This window comes from Hesperophylax consimilis, chromosome 2 (assembly GCF_061612785.1).
Source record: "Hesperophylax consimilis isolate HC1 chromosome 2, BYU_Hcon_1.0, whole genome shotgun sequence".
Taxonomy (NCBI): Eukaryota; Metazoa; Arthropoda; class Insecta; order Trichoptera; family Limnephilidae; genus Hesperophylax; species Hesperophylax consimilis.
In genome coordinates this window covers 20,698,154-20,713,839 of record NC_142837.1, presented here as the reverse complement: position 1 = coordinate 20,713,839, position 15,686 = coordinate 20,698,154, and the positions used below count along the sequence as shown (strand labels likewise).

Genomic DNA, 15,686 nt, shown 5'->3' with positions numbered 1-15,686 from the left:
AATATTATAATAACTCCCATATAACCATAACAACAAAAAAATTAGAAGTTGAATTTATTCTTACCACAATATAAAGGCTAATTTCTTTGATTTTTATTTACCTTCATATACATAAAATATTTACCTTATTAAAAAACATCACTTACATAGAATTCTTATTACATTCATGCGGTAACAGTTAATTAAAGAATAATGTTTCTGAAATAACCTAAAATTTTCAAGACTGGAATTTTACGTGTCAATGTGAGGAAAATCCAACGTTACCGGTTCTTTCGGATCCCAGTAAAATATATTTTTTATTAGTACCAACTTTAATTCTTATTTTAACTTTTACAATGAGTATAAAACACATTCTAAACAAAATCACCGTTTAACGAATATGAACTGGTTTTTCGTTAGTAAGGCTGTTAATGTTTTCAATGTTTAATTTTTTTCAGTCTCTTTCGATAATTGTACTAAAGCACATCATTGATTGTGTCAATCATTTCCACAACATTAACATGATATAAACTCACTTTAAACTGTTACACTTTCCAAGTCCAGTGTTCCCTTCAACAATTTCAGTTTTTGTCATCACATTTGCATAACGGAAAAAAATCAAATTTGAGGAAAATCTTTAGGATTTTTACCCCATTGTCGTTTCAAAAAAATGTTTTTTTTTTTATTTATTTCTATACATATATTACAGTGTCTACCAAATGTTTACATTTGTATTTAACACATAAATTTAAAACAGTTAATATGGTGTTTTTTTATGCTTGGTGTGAAGTACAACGATATACAACCTGTTTAAAAAAAATAACATAATATTTCAATAGGATGCCAAAAACTGCACTGATTACCTCAGTTTACATGGAAAAAGTTTTGGCTTATAAGAATATCAATAGTCAAACCCATGTAAAATTTTTTGGGGAAAGGCATTATTATTCAAGGTGAGCATTTTTCATTTCACGCATGTATGATTTCATGTATATTTTAGTAATGGGAATTTAAATAAAAATCCAATAAACGAGGTGCTTTAAATATTTTTTCAGAATTTGCGAAGGGGTAGGAGGTTACCTAATAATTTATTTATTCTATGTCAAAGGACTAGAAAACACACATTCAATAATTATAGCAAGTGAGAAATAATATTTTCTCGATGCAGCTTTAAATAAATGTAATCCAATCATATTACGGAGGTATATTTGTGAAATTTATTATTATTTCTTAATTTTTTTATTTTAAAGTGATGTAAATTGTTTCAGATTCTTGCAATGATATACCTAACACTTATTTATTCATAAGGGATATTTTTTAACTAAAACCTTTGACCCTCATTTCAGTCCTCCACCGCCCCTTTGGAGCCTTTCACTACCCACCATTTGCCCTAAGGGTCACCACTGACCCCCCTGGATTTTGCCACCGCCCCTACGAGTACTGCCCCCATTGGGAATCACCGCTCTATACCATCTCCTTCCCTTCTCTACGTCTTTTAGCCCCAAAACCCACTCTACATTGCGAAAGTCCAATTGACGGCAGACAGTTTAGACTCCTGAGCATATTTAAAGACCTAAGTCATCTTTTTAAACCTATTAGTTTTTCCATGAGTATATTATTATGATTATTAATTTATTTGATTTAGGGCTTATTCATTCGGCACTATGCATTAGGTACACCTTAAAGAGGTTGGATTGGAATATATTTTGTAAGTACAATTAGGTAAAAGGTATTAACTAATATAAATAATACAAAAATTGTTTTTCTTCCCAAACAACCCTCCCAAGATCTAAATATCTGCATTTGTATGAACCGATTTTAAAGCTGCTTTCTCAGACAACTGGCACAAAGAAAGATAAATTAGAATATACTTTAAAAAAATCTATGTATCCAAATAAGACGGTGAAATAATTGATTAATTATTATGAAGGCATGTGTATATATCCAAATAAGAGAATACAGTTATTTTGACTTGTTTGGGGTCTAGGAGTTGAGAGGTCTAATTTCAATTGGCGAAATCATTTGAAATAGTAAAAGTGTTGTTTGGTGGCCAAATCAAAATAGCCAGGTACTCCCCAACAATACTTTTCTCCATCACCTTCCCTCCCCACCTCCTTCAGCCACACAAAATACCTAACTTAATTGGTGATGCCATGTCCTACAAGCTTAGGCACTGTTGTCCGGTGTAAACATAACAAAGTTTAAGAAGGAGATGGGAAGAAGAGGGTGAGGAAGTACCTGGAAATTTAGATCTGGTCACCGAACACGGCTTAAATCCATTTCAAGCAACGTTTCAGATCAGAATAGTGCTCTTACACCGGGGTGAAACTGATAGTATTTTCCATGAACGCGAGATCGAGAGCCTTAATCTTTGACCACGGAGGCTGTCATATACATGTAAAAAATCAATATTTAGGGGTTTTCTATTCGGTGGGTTTGGCGCCTTCCACAGTAGAGACTTCGTATACGTATACTCACTGTTTTTTCGGATACAGCCGAGCAGGTGACGCTGAGAAGCCTCCCGATGGTGGCGACAGTTGGCGTCTAACAACATAAATCCTTCATTTTACAAAATGAGATTTCCAACGACTTCCCTTAAGTCAAGAGAAGCAGGAGGGAAATTGAAAACCCAAAATGAAAATTCGACAATAAATTTTAAAGTGCACCGATAATTTTTGATTCCGGTTGGAATAGGAATGACATTTTTTTAAATAGAGATGGTAACGTTATTATTTAGTTGATACACTAACTGAGTGGTAGCAAATCCCGGCTCTTTTGAGAGCGGCTCTTCAACGATCGGCGTGTTTTAAATACATTGTATTTTACTAATTATTAACAATATTTTATTAACAAATAAAAATATATCGAATGTAAAAATATTAATAGGTAGGTTTATTTAAAAAATATTTTTCATTAGAGACAATGTATAGAAAACACATGAACAAACAAAATATGGTGATGTTTTTAAATACATCATGGGTTAGTTTTTTGTTTCTATAATATGGACGAAACAAGTTTAGCAAATTATTTTGTCTAATGAAAAAACTTTTTGTACCCCATTTGCATAAAAAAAAAACAAAAAACAAATAAAGAGTTACAATTCACTCTAGGGCTAATACACAACAACAAAACTGCAATAACTTGAAGAATTGTTCTATTTTTCAACAACCTATTCATTTAAATCACAATGAAAGAGAAAGGGGCCTTTTTGGCTCGAAGCTTTGTGTGCCATTTATTCAAAAAGTCAAAAATAACTTGTGTTTAGTAACAAACAGTAAAAGAGATATAAAATACCTAGGCATTACAATAAACCAATGCTTAGAATTGACAACACACGTAAACATACTCAAAGACAGAGTGGGGAAATTAATATACATCTAAAGATGTCCTAGACAAATATTACATACTATAAATAAATAAAAAACAAGACTAAACTCAATTTCTTTTGATAAATATATTTTTTAAGTTATTCAATAAGTTCGAGCAACGCTCGGTTGTTACTGTATTTAATTATATTTAGATTTTTGCGTTTCTAGCTTCCTATTGTGTTTCATGATTTTTTATTGTTAGGTTGGCTGTTGGCTGGTGTCTACACTGCCTACAAAAAAAACGCGAATTATGCGCAAACTTCATGTCGGTGTTCTGTCAAAATGGTGCGTCGGTTGGCAAATATTCGCGTAAGTTATTATTTACGTAAATAATATTCAATATCAATATTTTTCAAAGTCTTAAATGCAAAAAGTTTTTGTTTATTGGCATAAAGTTGAATTAATTTTTTTAAAAATGCGTATTAAAAACGGTAGTTGTAGGTAAAGTTTTACCTAACTGTTACTGTATCGAAAAAAGTTATAACATATTGGACTGAAATAATAGATTATTACAATATAATGTTGACATTTTATTGCATACATATGCATTGAAATACAACGGAAATAGATAAAATAATCTAACCTTACTAAACGCTTCTTAATGGTCAAGTAATTTTGCACGACTATGTATTCTGTTAGCTGCATATTTAAATATTGGCGCCAGTCATTTGATTCGATCTTACGCCGCCAGAAGTGCGCTCTGTTGGCCAACAGGGCAACTACTCCAGCTGCCGCGCGTAACGACCGGTAAAGGGATTGACTGGAACATTTTCAAGGAACCTCAGAACCCATGATTCTTTACAAACATCAAATATTTAATACGTTATTGTAGGTAATTTTTACTGTAATGCAATTAATCAAATGGATTATTAACTTACTAAAACATATTTTCTTTGATATTATCCAAAAAATATATGAGCAAAAATGATGTTTTTGAAGAAATCTCGTATTACATGAGGCGATCCAAAAATTAGTACATTTATTTAGTTTATGTTTAAAGCATGCTTAATTTATCAATGCCTAGTACTTTTGTTTAAACTATTTTTTTATATGTTATTATTTTTAGATTTAGACGCTAGCATTTTATGTAAATTTAAAGTTCCTACGGAATTCCTGTTTTTATGTAACTGTATATATTATATTATGTATGTAACTATATTTGGAATGTTCCATGAAAATCTTTTAACAACTTAGATTTTTGGTTTTATGACAATATTTATCTACATTCCATAATAACCTCTTAGCAACTACCAATAATTCTTACTAGATCTTTGGTTATATGACACTATGTACACTCCATGTTAACCTTTAAGTAATTACCAATTTTTTTTTGATTTATGATTACCATAAAATATTTTCCAATAATTTTATTTAAACTTTGTATACATATTTTTTTATAATTATTTGCATGCATGAGTATACGTATGTGATTGTATGCGTGCACGTATGTGTACATATATGTGTATGTATGCGTATGAATGTATTTGTATATATTGATTAATAGGTATATAAACGGATATATAAATATATGCGTAAGTGTGTATGCATAAGTATGTGTAAGCATATACAGGGTGTCCGGAAACTCGTAGTACAAGCGGGAAACTGGTGAATCTACATCACATTTGGAGTCGATTTGGTAGTATATTTTTTTTTTATTTGAGCTTTCGTTATCGAGTTAATCGAGTTTGAAGTTGATTTTTTTATTTTTTTTAATATTTTTTTAATCAAATTCTTATAAATTATTACTGAAGATCAAAGTACCCAACTAATTAAAACTATTTGAAAGTAAAACAAATGAAGAAACTCGGATTTGTAGCATTATTTTGAAATCACCCTTCATTTAACCCGGTGTAATCATAAAATATTTCTGCTCTGCAGGGTTAAAACATCTGTTATTCAACCCTAAACACCAGAAAAAACTTTAACCCTAAAATAGCCGAAAAATATTTTTTTTTGTTTTTTTTTTTTTTGAAAATGCTCAAATCAAAAAACTTTATGTTTTTTTGGGTTCCCCATGTGGTGTAGATTCTCCAGTTTCCCGCTTGTACTACGAGTTTCCGGACACCGTGTATATGTACCAACCTCAGAACAGAAATCTTCTATTGAGGTCGGTTACTTACTTGTTTGTACATGATTATGTTATTGCAATAAACGCCCGGGTTGCCGGCAGTTAAAAAAAATCATATAAAAAAATTTAATGTTTAATTTGTAAGTTTTTAATTAAAAAAAAAATCATTTCAAAAAAATTCAATGTTTAACTTGTAAATTTTTAATCAAAAAATTCTCAGTTTGGAGAATCTTCTGATTCTTGTCTTTCGAGGGTTTTTCCTGTTTAGTTTCGAAAAAAACTTTATCATCGAAGAATGCAAAAGAAAAAAGCTTCCCAAAGACACCACAGGTTTCCCATATTCCTTAAAGCAGCTTTCCCAATTGACTGATTTATCTTTTAGTACACTATCAAGTCCTTCGAAAGCTTTAAATGATTATTCTTTGGCAAGGAGCTTTTTTTTTATTATTTATTCTTTAATATATTTGTAAAACAATGGTATAGTATATTGTCCTCCACGCTAAGAGTTCACCTGTGTTGTGGAGGAATTTTTCAATTGTAAAATTATATAATTCTAAAACAATACAGTGAAGTTGGTTACACAGAGAAACATTAAAAATTAAAATATAAAATCGATTTTTCCATAGTTATAACAGTAGTTTTTCCATAGTTATTCCAAAAAAGTGAAATATAAAAAATTAAATATTAAAAGGATTGTAGCCAGTTCCATATGTGTTTTTTGTATTCTGTAAGATTAGATGTTTTATATTGTGTTGGAAGTGATTTGAATAGTTTTATAGCCTGGAATCTGTAGTGTTTTTGTCCAAAAGATGTGTTGGTTTTTGGTATTAGTAGTTGGTGACTGGTGTGCATGTCTTGTTCTGGTATTGCGAGAAGTTTGTGAAGTTTTAAATGTGTTTAGGTTCTTGTAAAGGAAAGTAAGTATTTGTTTTGAATATAGTTTTTGAATCTTCAACACTGGGAATTGTTTAAATATGGTTGAAGTGGGTGTTAGCATTGGTACTTTAGGTATTACTTTTAGTAAGGTTTTCTGAGCTTTATATAGTGTGTCTATGTATTTTTTACTGGCATAGTCCCAGGCAATAATGCCGTATTCCATTATAGATTGTGCTATTGCGAGGTATATATCCTTAATATCAAATATGTTTAATATATTTCTTACGTTTTTGAAAAAGTAAATCAACTTGTTTATCTTTCCTTTAACCGATTCAATATGTCTGTCCCATTTTAAATTGCGGTCGAAGTATACACCAAGATATTTGATATTTTCGGTTTGTGTGATTGGAGGATAATTGCATGGGGTGCTCGCTGAGTGACATGAATGTATTTTAAAGTAGATGTTTTTGGAAGGTTGGCATCTCGAGTTTATGCTAAAGGTTATGAATTTAGTCTTCTATATTTAAAGTTAATAAGTTAGAGTCAAGCCATTTTTTTGTAATATTTAGGCCAACTTGTAATGATATGCCCTTTCTACTTCAAACTTTTCCTTCTCTTCTTTCTACGATACATTTTCCCAAAGTCCCGTAGGTAACTTTTCCATAAGGCTTTGGTTATATATATATCCGGGGTAGGAAGGTCCTCCCTGCCGTCTTTTCTTTATTACACACCCCTTCAAGTGTGTACATCCTAGTTTGTCTACGTGACGTACGACCTTGAACGTACTCATTTCACGTGACGGTTCAGTATAAAAAGGCTTCACCGAACGTTGTGTTGGGTTTTTGTTTCTCGGTTTAGAAACCTAGTTATTTATGTTTTGTGTGGTATCCCTTGGTTCTTTTGAGATAGAGTGAGTTGAATCCATTACCGCTGTTTTTCAAAACCATTTTATAAACCTTATCTTCTAAGTCGCCTGCTCACCCCCCCCTAGCTACTCGATTCTACCTATCGTAGGGTAATGTGAATATAATAAAGTGTTAGATTTTATATATGTGATATACATACGATAAATTTATGGTGTTAGTTGTCGGCGCCATCCATGTATATATTTTGGGAGGGGAAGGAGAGGAAAGGAAATGAATTTTTTTCAAGTTAAGATTGGCTCCTCCGCTTACCAAACAAAACTGATGGATGATAATTTGAGCAAGGCGATCGATATCTGCGTGTCTGGATATCACAACCGGCCGGGTCTCCCCTTGTTCCAAATCGGCAACCTTCACGCCAGAATAAAGAAAACCAGGTCTCTTCACCAATTTCAGAATTGCCCCAATCTCAAACACCTCCAGGATAAACTACTTTACTGAGTGCAGAAGGGGAAAACCATAACATCCCTTTATCACGAATCTAGTCGCGAAAATGTGACACGCAAGGTCCTAAGTTACGTGCCACCTCCAGAAAACGTTGTAACTCCCACGCCGTCGGGGATTTACATCCCTTTCTAGGTCAATACATATATAACACACGACGATCTTGTCGACATTTTGCCCGCTTATTAACGATAGGTTGTGTGCCTACCCATTCAGCCAATTATCATGTGAGATATATGTAAGGTCTACTCGATATGCCAAATTTGGGATGAGGACTGTCTGTATTTTAATATTTGGTTCCAGTATTTATTTTATGAGGTTACTAGCATCCTCGTGTATTAGGTATGGGTAACTCCTACTGAATACCTATCCTCTCAGGTAAGGTATAAACGGATAATTGGTTTGATTTTTGCATTTAATTTAAAGAGGCTGCCTACCTCTCGAAAGGTACCTGTTGAGAAAAGTTGTTCGGTTGGTAGTTTTATTTCGGAGATTACCATCTCCCTCTTCCGACTTTAGATTTGTTTTTGTGCATCCCAATTCGTAACTTAGAAAGTCAAACAATAGATGAAAAGTATTAAATTAGAAAAGTCAAATAACAGAAGAAAAGTTTTCATTTTGTTCCGTCTGGTTGCATCCGAACGCTTTCAATTTGGGACGGCATACGCTAGCAAAACTTCCCCTTTGACTGACTGTACTCCGCGCCTCTCGGCCTATATATGAAAAGTCATTGGCCTGTCTCTCACTCACAGCTGATTGACAATCCGTCTAGGGTATTCCTTTTAATGATAACATTATTTGGGCGGCAGGTGTCGTAAACTTAGTTGTATCCGTCTTTTAAAGGGGGTCCTCTGGAATTTAATAAATAATATAAAAAACTCACCCAGTTAGGCACCTCTCATTCTCAGCGTGAAGCTTACCTGGTTACACTATATAGCTAAATCACTTTAATTTTCGACCTCCTCCCTACGCTTATAAAAGGGTAATTAAATATTCCTGTAAATAAAATTGTACCTCCCTAATCTGTTAGGATTCGAACCCACAGTTAATAATCTATTTGATTCTCTGGTTTTCCGGTCTCCGTGGATAGAATGCCATCTCGCCAAATCAATAACCTAGCCCGATTAAAACTTGCTGCCTTTATATACGGTCACTCTGTTTTAAAAACGCGATCATTATTATTATTATTTTCATGTTTTTAAGACAAGTAATTTAGTTTGAACTACACATTTAAATCAACACAACTTTATAACACAATCGCGATTGCACAACACCTGGCGCCCCTGAGGTGGGTTTTTACAAAACGGCGCTCTACAAATTATCCAATTATTATTATTGTCATTATTATTAATTGTTTTCTCACTGAGTCCAACCACTTTCACTTCGCACAAAATCCGGTTCAATAATATTTCACTTTAGTTCAAAATTCCACAATACTATTAACACCATCTGAATCCACTAATTCACTGCAATTTCACACAACACTTCTCATTTGTATCGATTTCATGGAGCTGTCAACGCACTCAAGTTCCAAACCTGACTGTCGCTCCGGTCTCTCCTTTCCCGTGGGAATCTGTTTACTCCAGGCCTGTCTGTCCATAAATCTCCTCATATTCTAAACAAAAAAATTTTTGGAGTATGTTTGTCTCGTTTATTTTATGTGAGTATCCAAACATCACAAACTTCAGCTTTTGTGATTAGTGTGTTCCAGTCAGTGGCCTTAAAAAGTAATACAGTGTCATCAGCAAAGCTTATAATTTCCCCGTCTATTTGGAGGTGACATAGATCGTTAATATAAATAAGAAATAGGATTGGGCCAAGTACGCTGCCTTGTGGTACTCCGTAGGATACTTGTTCCTTGTCACTACATGTGTTTTCTATTGAGGTATATTGGGTGCGATTTTCCATGTAGCTTTTAATTAATTTGAGTTCTGTTCCCGTGATTCCGAAATATTTAAGTTTATTGAACAGGTTTTGGTGGTGAATTGTGTCAAACGCTTTTGCCAGGTCTAGGAATATTCCAAGGCATTTCTTACCCTGATCTATATTTGTTTTGAGGAAGTCTGTTACTGAGGCTATGGCATGTGAGGTACTCATATTTTCCCTGAATCCAAATTGATTTGGTGATAGCATATTGTTTTTGTTAAGAAGAATTAAAAGGTGGTTTTTGATATGTTTCTCGAGAATTTTTGAAAGCGTGTTTTGAATTGTAATTGGTCTGTAATTATTAATTTCTTCCTTGTTTCCTTTTTTGTGGATTGCAATTACTTTGCCCGTTTTCAAAAAAATTGGGAACACTCCTTCTTTAATGGACCGATTTATAAGTATAGTAAGTGGGATAAGAAGTGCTGACTTTATTATTTTTAGTGTCATCGGTGATATTTTGTCGCTACCCTGAGAGTTTGTGTTTTTTAGTTTGTTTATAAGTTTTAGTGTTTGTATTTGGGTAATGTATGGAATTTTAAAGGAAAAAACACTAGTGTGTGTATAGTGGGTTGAGAATTCTGGGATATCGTCATTTGTAGTGATTCTGTTTGCTAATACCTTGCCGACGTTAGCGAAATAGTAATTCACAAAATTACATACTTTTAGTGGTTGTTCTGATGTCTTAATAATCTCGTTATCTATTTTAATCTCGGTTATGGAATCGCTTTTCTTTGAAGATGTGTGGGATATTTTTTTTAGGATTTGCCAAATTTTTTTGGGGTCCTTGTTGCATTTATCTAATTTATTTTTATAATATATTTCTTTCGATATACGTGCAAGTCGTGGGCATAAGTTTCGATATCGTTTAAAGAAATTTATGAGATAGATGTCATATGGGTTAGATTTGCATTGTTTGTGGAGTTTGTCTCTTTTACTGAAACTTGTTATGAGTCCTTTTGATATCCACGGTTTTAGAAGTTTATGTTTAGTTGGAGAACTTTTTTCAGACGTGATGGTATTTTTTTAAAATTCGTCTTGAATACATTCTATAAAAAGTGACCATGCTTCATTAATTTTATTACTTTCTACGAGTTCTTCCCATTTTTTATTAAGTAGTATATCATTTAGTTTTAAAATATTAGTTGTATTGTGGGTTTTTGTGGTTTTGGAGTGTATTTCTTGTGAATTGTTTGTAGTGTTTATTTTCAGGATAAGTGTATAGTGGTCTGTAATTTTCGAGTGATGGATTGTGGATTTGTATGATTTTTTTTGTTTTTAACATAATGTGGTCAATACAAGTTTGCGTGGGTAATAGGTTATTTTGTTTAAAGTTGACTCTTGTGGGTTCATTTATGGTGCTAAAGAGTCCATGGAATAACAAAAGGTTTAAGTAATCGTCACTTTGTGGATGTTTTTTATTTTCTAAAATGTTTATATTCATATCTCCTACTAAGCAGATATTTTTTTGTTTTTTCATTTTGATAAGTTGACTGTCTAGGGACTTCAGAAAGGGACACATGTTTTTTATAGAAGGTGATCGATACATAGCTAAAATACATATGTCATTATTTATGATTATTTCAAAGCCGTTTGCGTCTGTGATATCTACCTCCGTTAAAGTTGAATGTAGATGTTTTTTGCAGTAAATTATAATACCGTCATTTTGATTTTTAATATTTTTTGAGTGAGTGACCGTGTATTTAAGTAATTGTATTGGTGTGAAGATTTTATTTAGCCAACATTCTGTGAGGATTATCACGTCAAATTCTGTCTCGAATTGTTGAAGTACGACAGTGAAATTGTCAAATTTTTTTGAGATACTGCGTATGTTTTGGTGTAATATTTTTAATTGTTTAGCCATGGTAAGATTAAAATTGACGGATGGATGTGTACGATTTTGGGATAGTAATTCAGATCATCTTTATTATATCATCGGAGTGTTTAATATAAATTATTTTATCTTTTTCGGCTTTCCGCGCCATAACCTTTCCATCTTTGGTCCATACAAATGCATATCCCTTTGTGATGGCTTGTTGTTTTGTTTTCCATAGTAGTTCCTTTAGATATGGTGACAGGATTTCACTGATGTAGATTTTTGTGTTTAGCCCTGGGGATGTTTTGTATTTGACTTCTCTTTTCTTAGAGAGCAAAAGCTCACGTAATTTAGGATTATTGAATCTAATTTTGATTTTCGGATGGTCCCTTTGTTTTGTTGACGTTGACGCTGCAGACGGTCCCCCTGGCTGAGCCTTGGCAGTAGTTGGATGTAGTCTGACGGCCTGTAGAATGTTTTCCGGAAGGATCTGAATATCCGCTTTATACCAGTATTTTTAGTAAATACAAACATGTTTAATGCCTTTTATTTCTCTTTTTGTCATCAATATTGATCGAGGTAGTCCTTGTCTTGTAGGTGCTCTAAATGACTCGCTCTTTTCAGGTGTTACTTCCAATAATACAATAATAAGGTTCGGTAACCTTTTGTAATCGTCCAGTGGTTGAAACTGCTATAACTGATGTTCAGCAAAATAAATCATAGCTGTGTTTACATCTTTGACCTACATTAATGTATCTGCATCGGAATCCATTGTATTAAAATCCTCTTCATTTATTTGTGCCAAATATTGTTGAAATTTTTTGATAATTTTTCAGTGAGACTTATTATGTTTTCTTATTCTCGCCATTTTCTAACTTTGTAAAATTTATAACTTCACAGCTTGTTTCCTAACATTCTCTTAGGATGGGTTGTTTAATAGAACTTGAACAATACATAAAATTTCAACGTTCATTTGCGAGTTCTGTGAGTGTCTTATTCAAGTTCTGTTATTATATTATTACAGGCCAGTTACTTGAAAAAACTAAAATAACAACAGAATTTAAAAAAAGCTATGACAGAACTTGAAAATTATCATTGAAATTTGAATACTTTTTCAAATTATCCGAAACAACCCATCCTTAGACTAACACTCTTAACCACCTTAATGACTTGGTTTCTCCCTTTTCCTTGTGAGTGATTTGAGACACTCCTTTTCCTTGATGGTAATCTTAAATATCAAAAAAACATTTAAAAATTTTCTTCCCTATTTTTTATGAGAGCAAAACGATCTGATTTATTTTCTTTAACTTTTGCCAATCAATAAAATATTATTAAAGAATACTGCTATTTAATGTTTCATAAGTCTGGTGGGAAGACTTGCGTTTCTTCCACGCTATAGTTTTATAATAAAAAAAAAACAAAACTTATAACTTCTTTAACAGACGGTTATCTTGATAGAGGCAAAGTTTTTTTAAACTCTCTAATTAACAATATATTATACGTTTTAGAAACACTTTCGCTGGTAGACGCCATTACAAGGCACTGTTATAAAATTCTATCAAAGAATAAAAATTAAGTCATTTCTCAAAGACTCCAGTTGCCATACTAATAAGTTTGAAATCATATAAAAGTATTTCCAGATAAAAATATTAACTTTCATTTTTTAAAACACCGTACTTTGCAATGTTCGCAAGCTTCGCCTAGCAACAAAATCAAATAATTGTATCGGGTCCCGTAATTGTCGAAAGTATTGCGCCCAAAACTACTCCTGATCTGTGAATGGGGCTCAAGGGTCCCATTCATTTTTGGATTACTATTACTTGACCTTTTGAGCCAACTCTACGACTCCCAAACACAGATTTAGCAAGGGACTAAAATTGAATGAATAACTACTACGGACTTGTGATTATGAACTGCTCGGGTTTCGAAATTACGACTATCAAGGTAATGATGTGAGACAAAGTATTTTTGGCAGATTCCAATTTGGATCACCTGTTACGTGTGGTAGATTCTCAAAATTCAACATTCAGAATAGAAACATTGCTTGAAATGGCGCTATCTGTGTTTGGTGACTAGATTTTAATAGCCAGATAATTTCCGAATGTTCCTCTCACCCATTTTCTACCCTTTCTTAATTATTTTGATGCACCTCGTTTGAGGAAGCTATAGTCCTACTGGCTCCGGGAAGATGGGAAAAGTTGAGATTTTTTGCGGGATTCACGCAAATAAGGTTCAATTACCCCTGAACGACCTATATCAAATCTTAATAGTATGAAATAAAGTCACCTTTCGTATCTGTCGGTTTGTGCTTAGTTCTCCTAAACTAAGTAAACGAAATTATAGAAAAGTCAACTTATTGTAATCAAGTCAAAAAAATATATTTTTGGGCGCTTACATTTCTAACGCTGGCTTTACCTTATAAGATACAAAAAAATAATGTACAACAAAATTGTGTATCTTAAAAAGACCAGCAAAAAAGTCAGAATTAGTATATGTATATCCCCTAAGGATAACCCACAGTAATAACTTTTATCTTTAAAATATATTATGTGTTATTTGCGACGCTATTTTGACAGATAAAATATTAATTCTCATCCAATTGAATATGTTAGTTAAATTGAGCATGTAATTTTTATTAATACTAGCCGTAACAATTTATAATTTAAATCAATATCTTGCAATTAGTAATCAAGATATTGCAATTTGAATAATCAATTGCAACAAAATATTTTCCGCACGCACAAAAGCCACCTCGGCTCTCTTTTTTATTAATTTTATTTTTTTGAGACACAAACAGGACATTTAAAGTACATTTTATGGGTAGTATAAAATGAATTTACATAAAAATATAAATATTTATTGAAGACTATGTTAACGATTTCTAAACGAAAATCTGAAACAGTAGTTCTTATTCGAAGTATGATACAGTTAAATTTTACCGAAGGGGATAGGGTCCCATTAGCTCAGTGGTAGAGCTGTGCCCCGGCAAGGCAAGGGTCTTGGATTCGAGTCCTAGATGTGTCCGAATCTTTTTCTAATTTTTCTGTTTCAGATTTTCGTTTAGAAATCGCTAATATTGTCTTCAATAATTAAATATTACAATTTGAGGTTTTGCTCAATAAATATATTCCAAAAAAAAAAAAACAAATGGCCCTTGACCAATTTGTATGCAGCAATCACATTTGCACATTCACAGAAGCAAACACAACAATATCAGTATTTTTTATGCAAAGTTTAAAATTACAAAAATTAAAAGATGTAATAATTTTAAAAATATGTTTAAATTAGGTTTATATTAGAAAATATCAAACCTTTAAAAATCCACATACAATATATGTTTTTTTTAGGTACAGAAATCGTGGAGATATCTCTTGAAACAAGTTATATTATTTTAGAAAACATCTATGCTAGTATGTATTTTATCAAAATCGTTGTATAATCGAGACATTCTAGACATCGGATTAAAATAACCAGTGTTATTGGAAAAAATTTCGAAAGTATATTAAGGTTTCTAGTGAATTTGGGCCTAGCGTTTAACTTGATTTGATGGACTAAATTACTATCTACTTGATTATTCACAATTTGCTAAAGCATTAAGAGGTCATATATGTTTCGTCTTTTAACTAGACTCTCTAATTTTAAATATGTAAGTCTTTGTTCGTAACCATCCAGCAGATTGTATACAACTGATCGATAAGACAAAAACCGTGTAAATTTACTTCAAAGTCAAGTCTTGATACCTGTGTGATATAATATGGATTCCAGACTGTTGACCAATATTCAAGAACACTGTGGATTAACAAATTGAATACAATTATTAGGCTATTAGAATTCTTGAACAGTTTAGTTGATCTTACAATAAAACCAAGTAATTTATTTGATTTACTTAGAATGTATTCAATGTGTTGGTTGAACGTTAGGTTGTTGTCGAATATAATTCCTAAATCTTTGATCGATTCAACTGTTTTCAGATTGTTATCACTTATGCTATATAAATAAAGGGCTTTGTTGGTGTTCTTAGTGAAGTTTATAACTTTACACTTAGCTATATTCAGTTCCATTTCGTTTTCAACACACCAAGCAGATAAAGTGTAAAGGTCTTGTTGTAAGAGTTCACAATCTTCCATAGATTTACGTAATTGAAAAAAGCATTCACTTTGTGGCACATCATAATTTACAATAAAAACACATAAATTTGTTTTTGACCACTATAGTTTTATTTTCACTCTACCGGTTTCGGAAGAACCCTTCCTTCGTAAGGAGAATATTAATTATTTGTTTTTAATACT

The 15,686-nt window shown here is 32.3% G+C and overlaps 1 protein-coding gene across 1 annotated transcript in view; it reads right to left on the bottom strand.

Moving 5' to 3' along the window:
* LOC149425787 (lachesin-like) overlaps positions 1-15,686 on the bottom strand; it is a 1,060,028-nt gene that overhangs the window by 777,875 nt on the left and 266,467 nt on the right. The window lies entirely within an intron of this gene.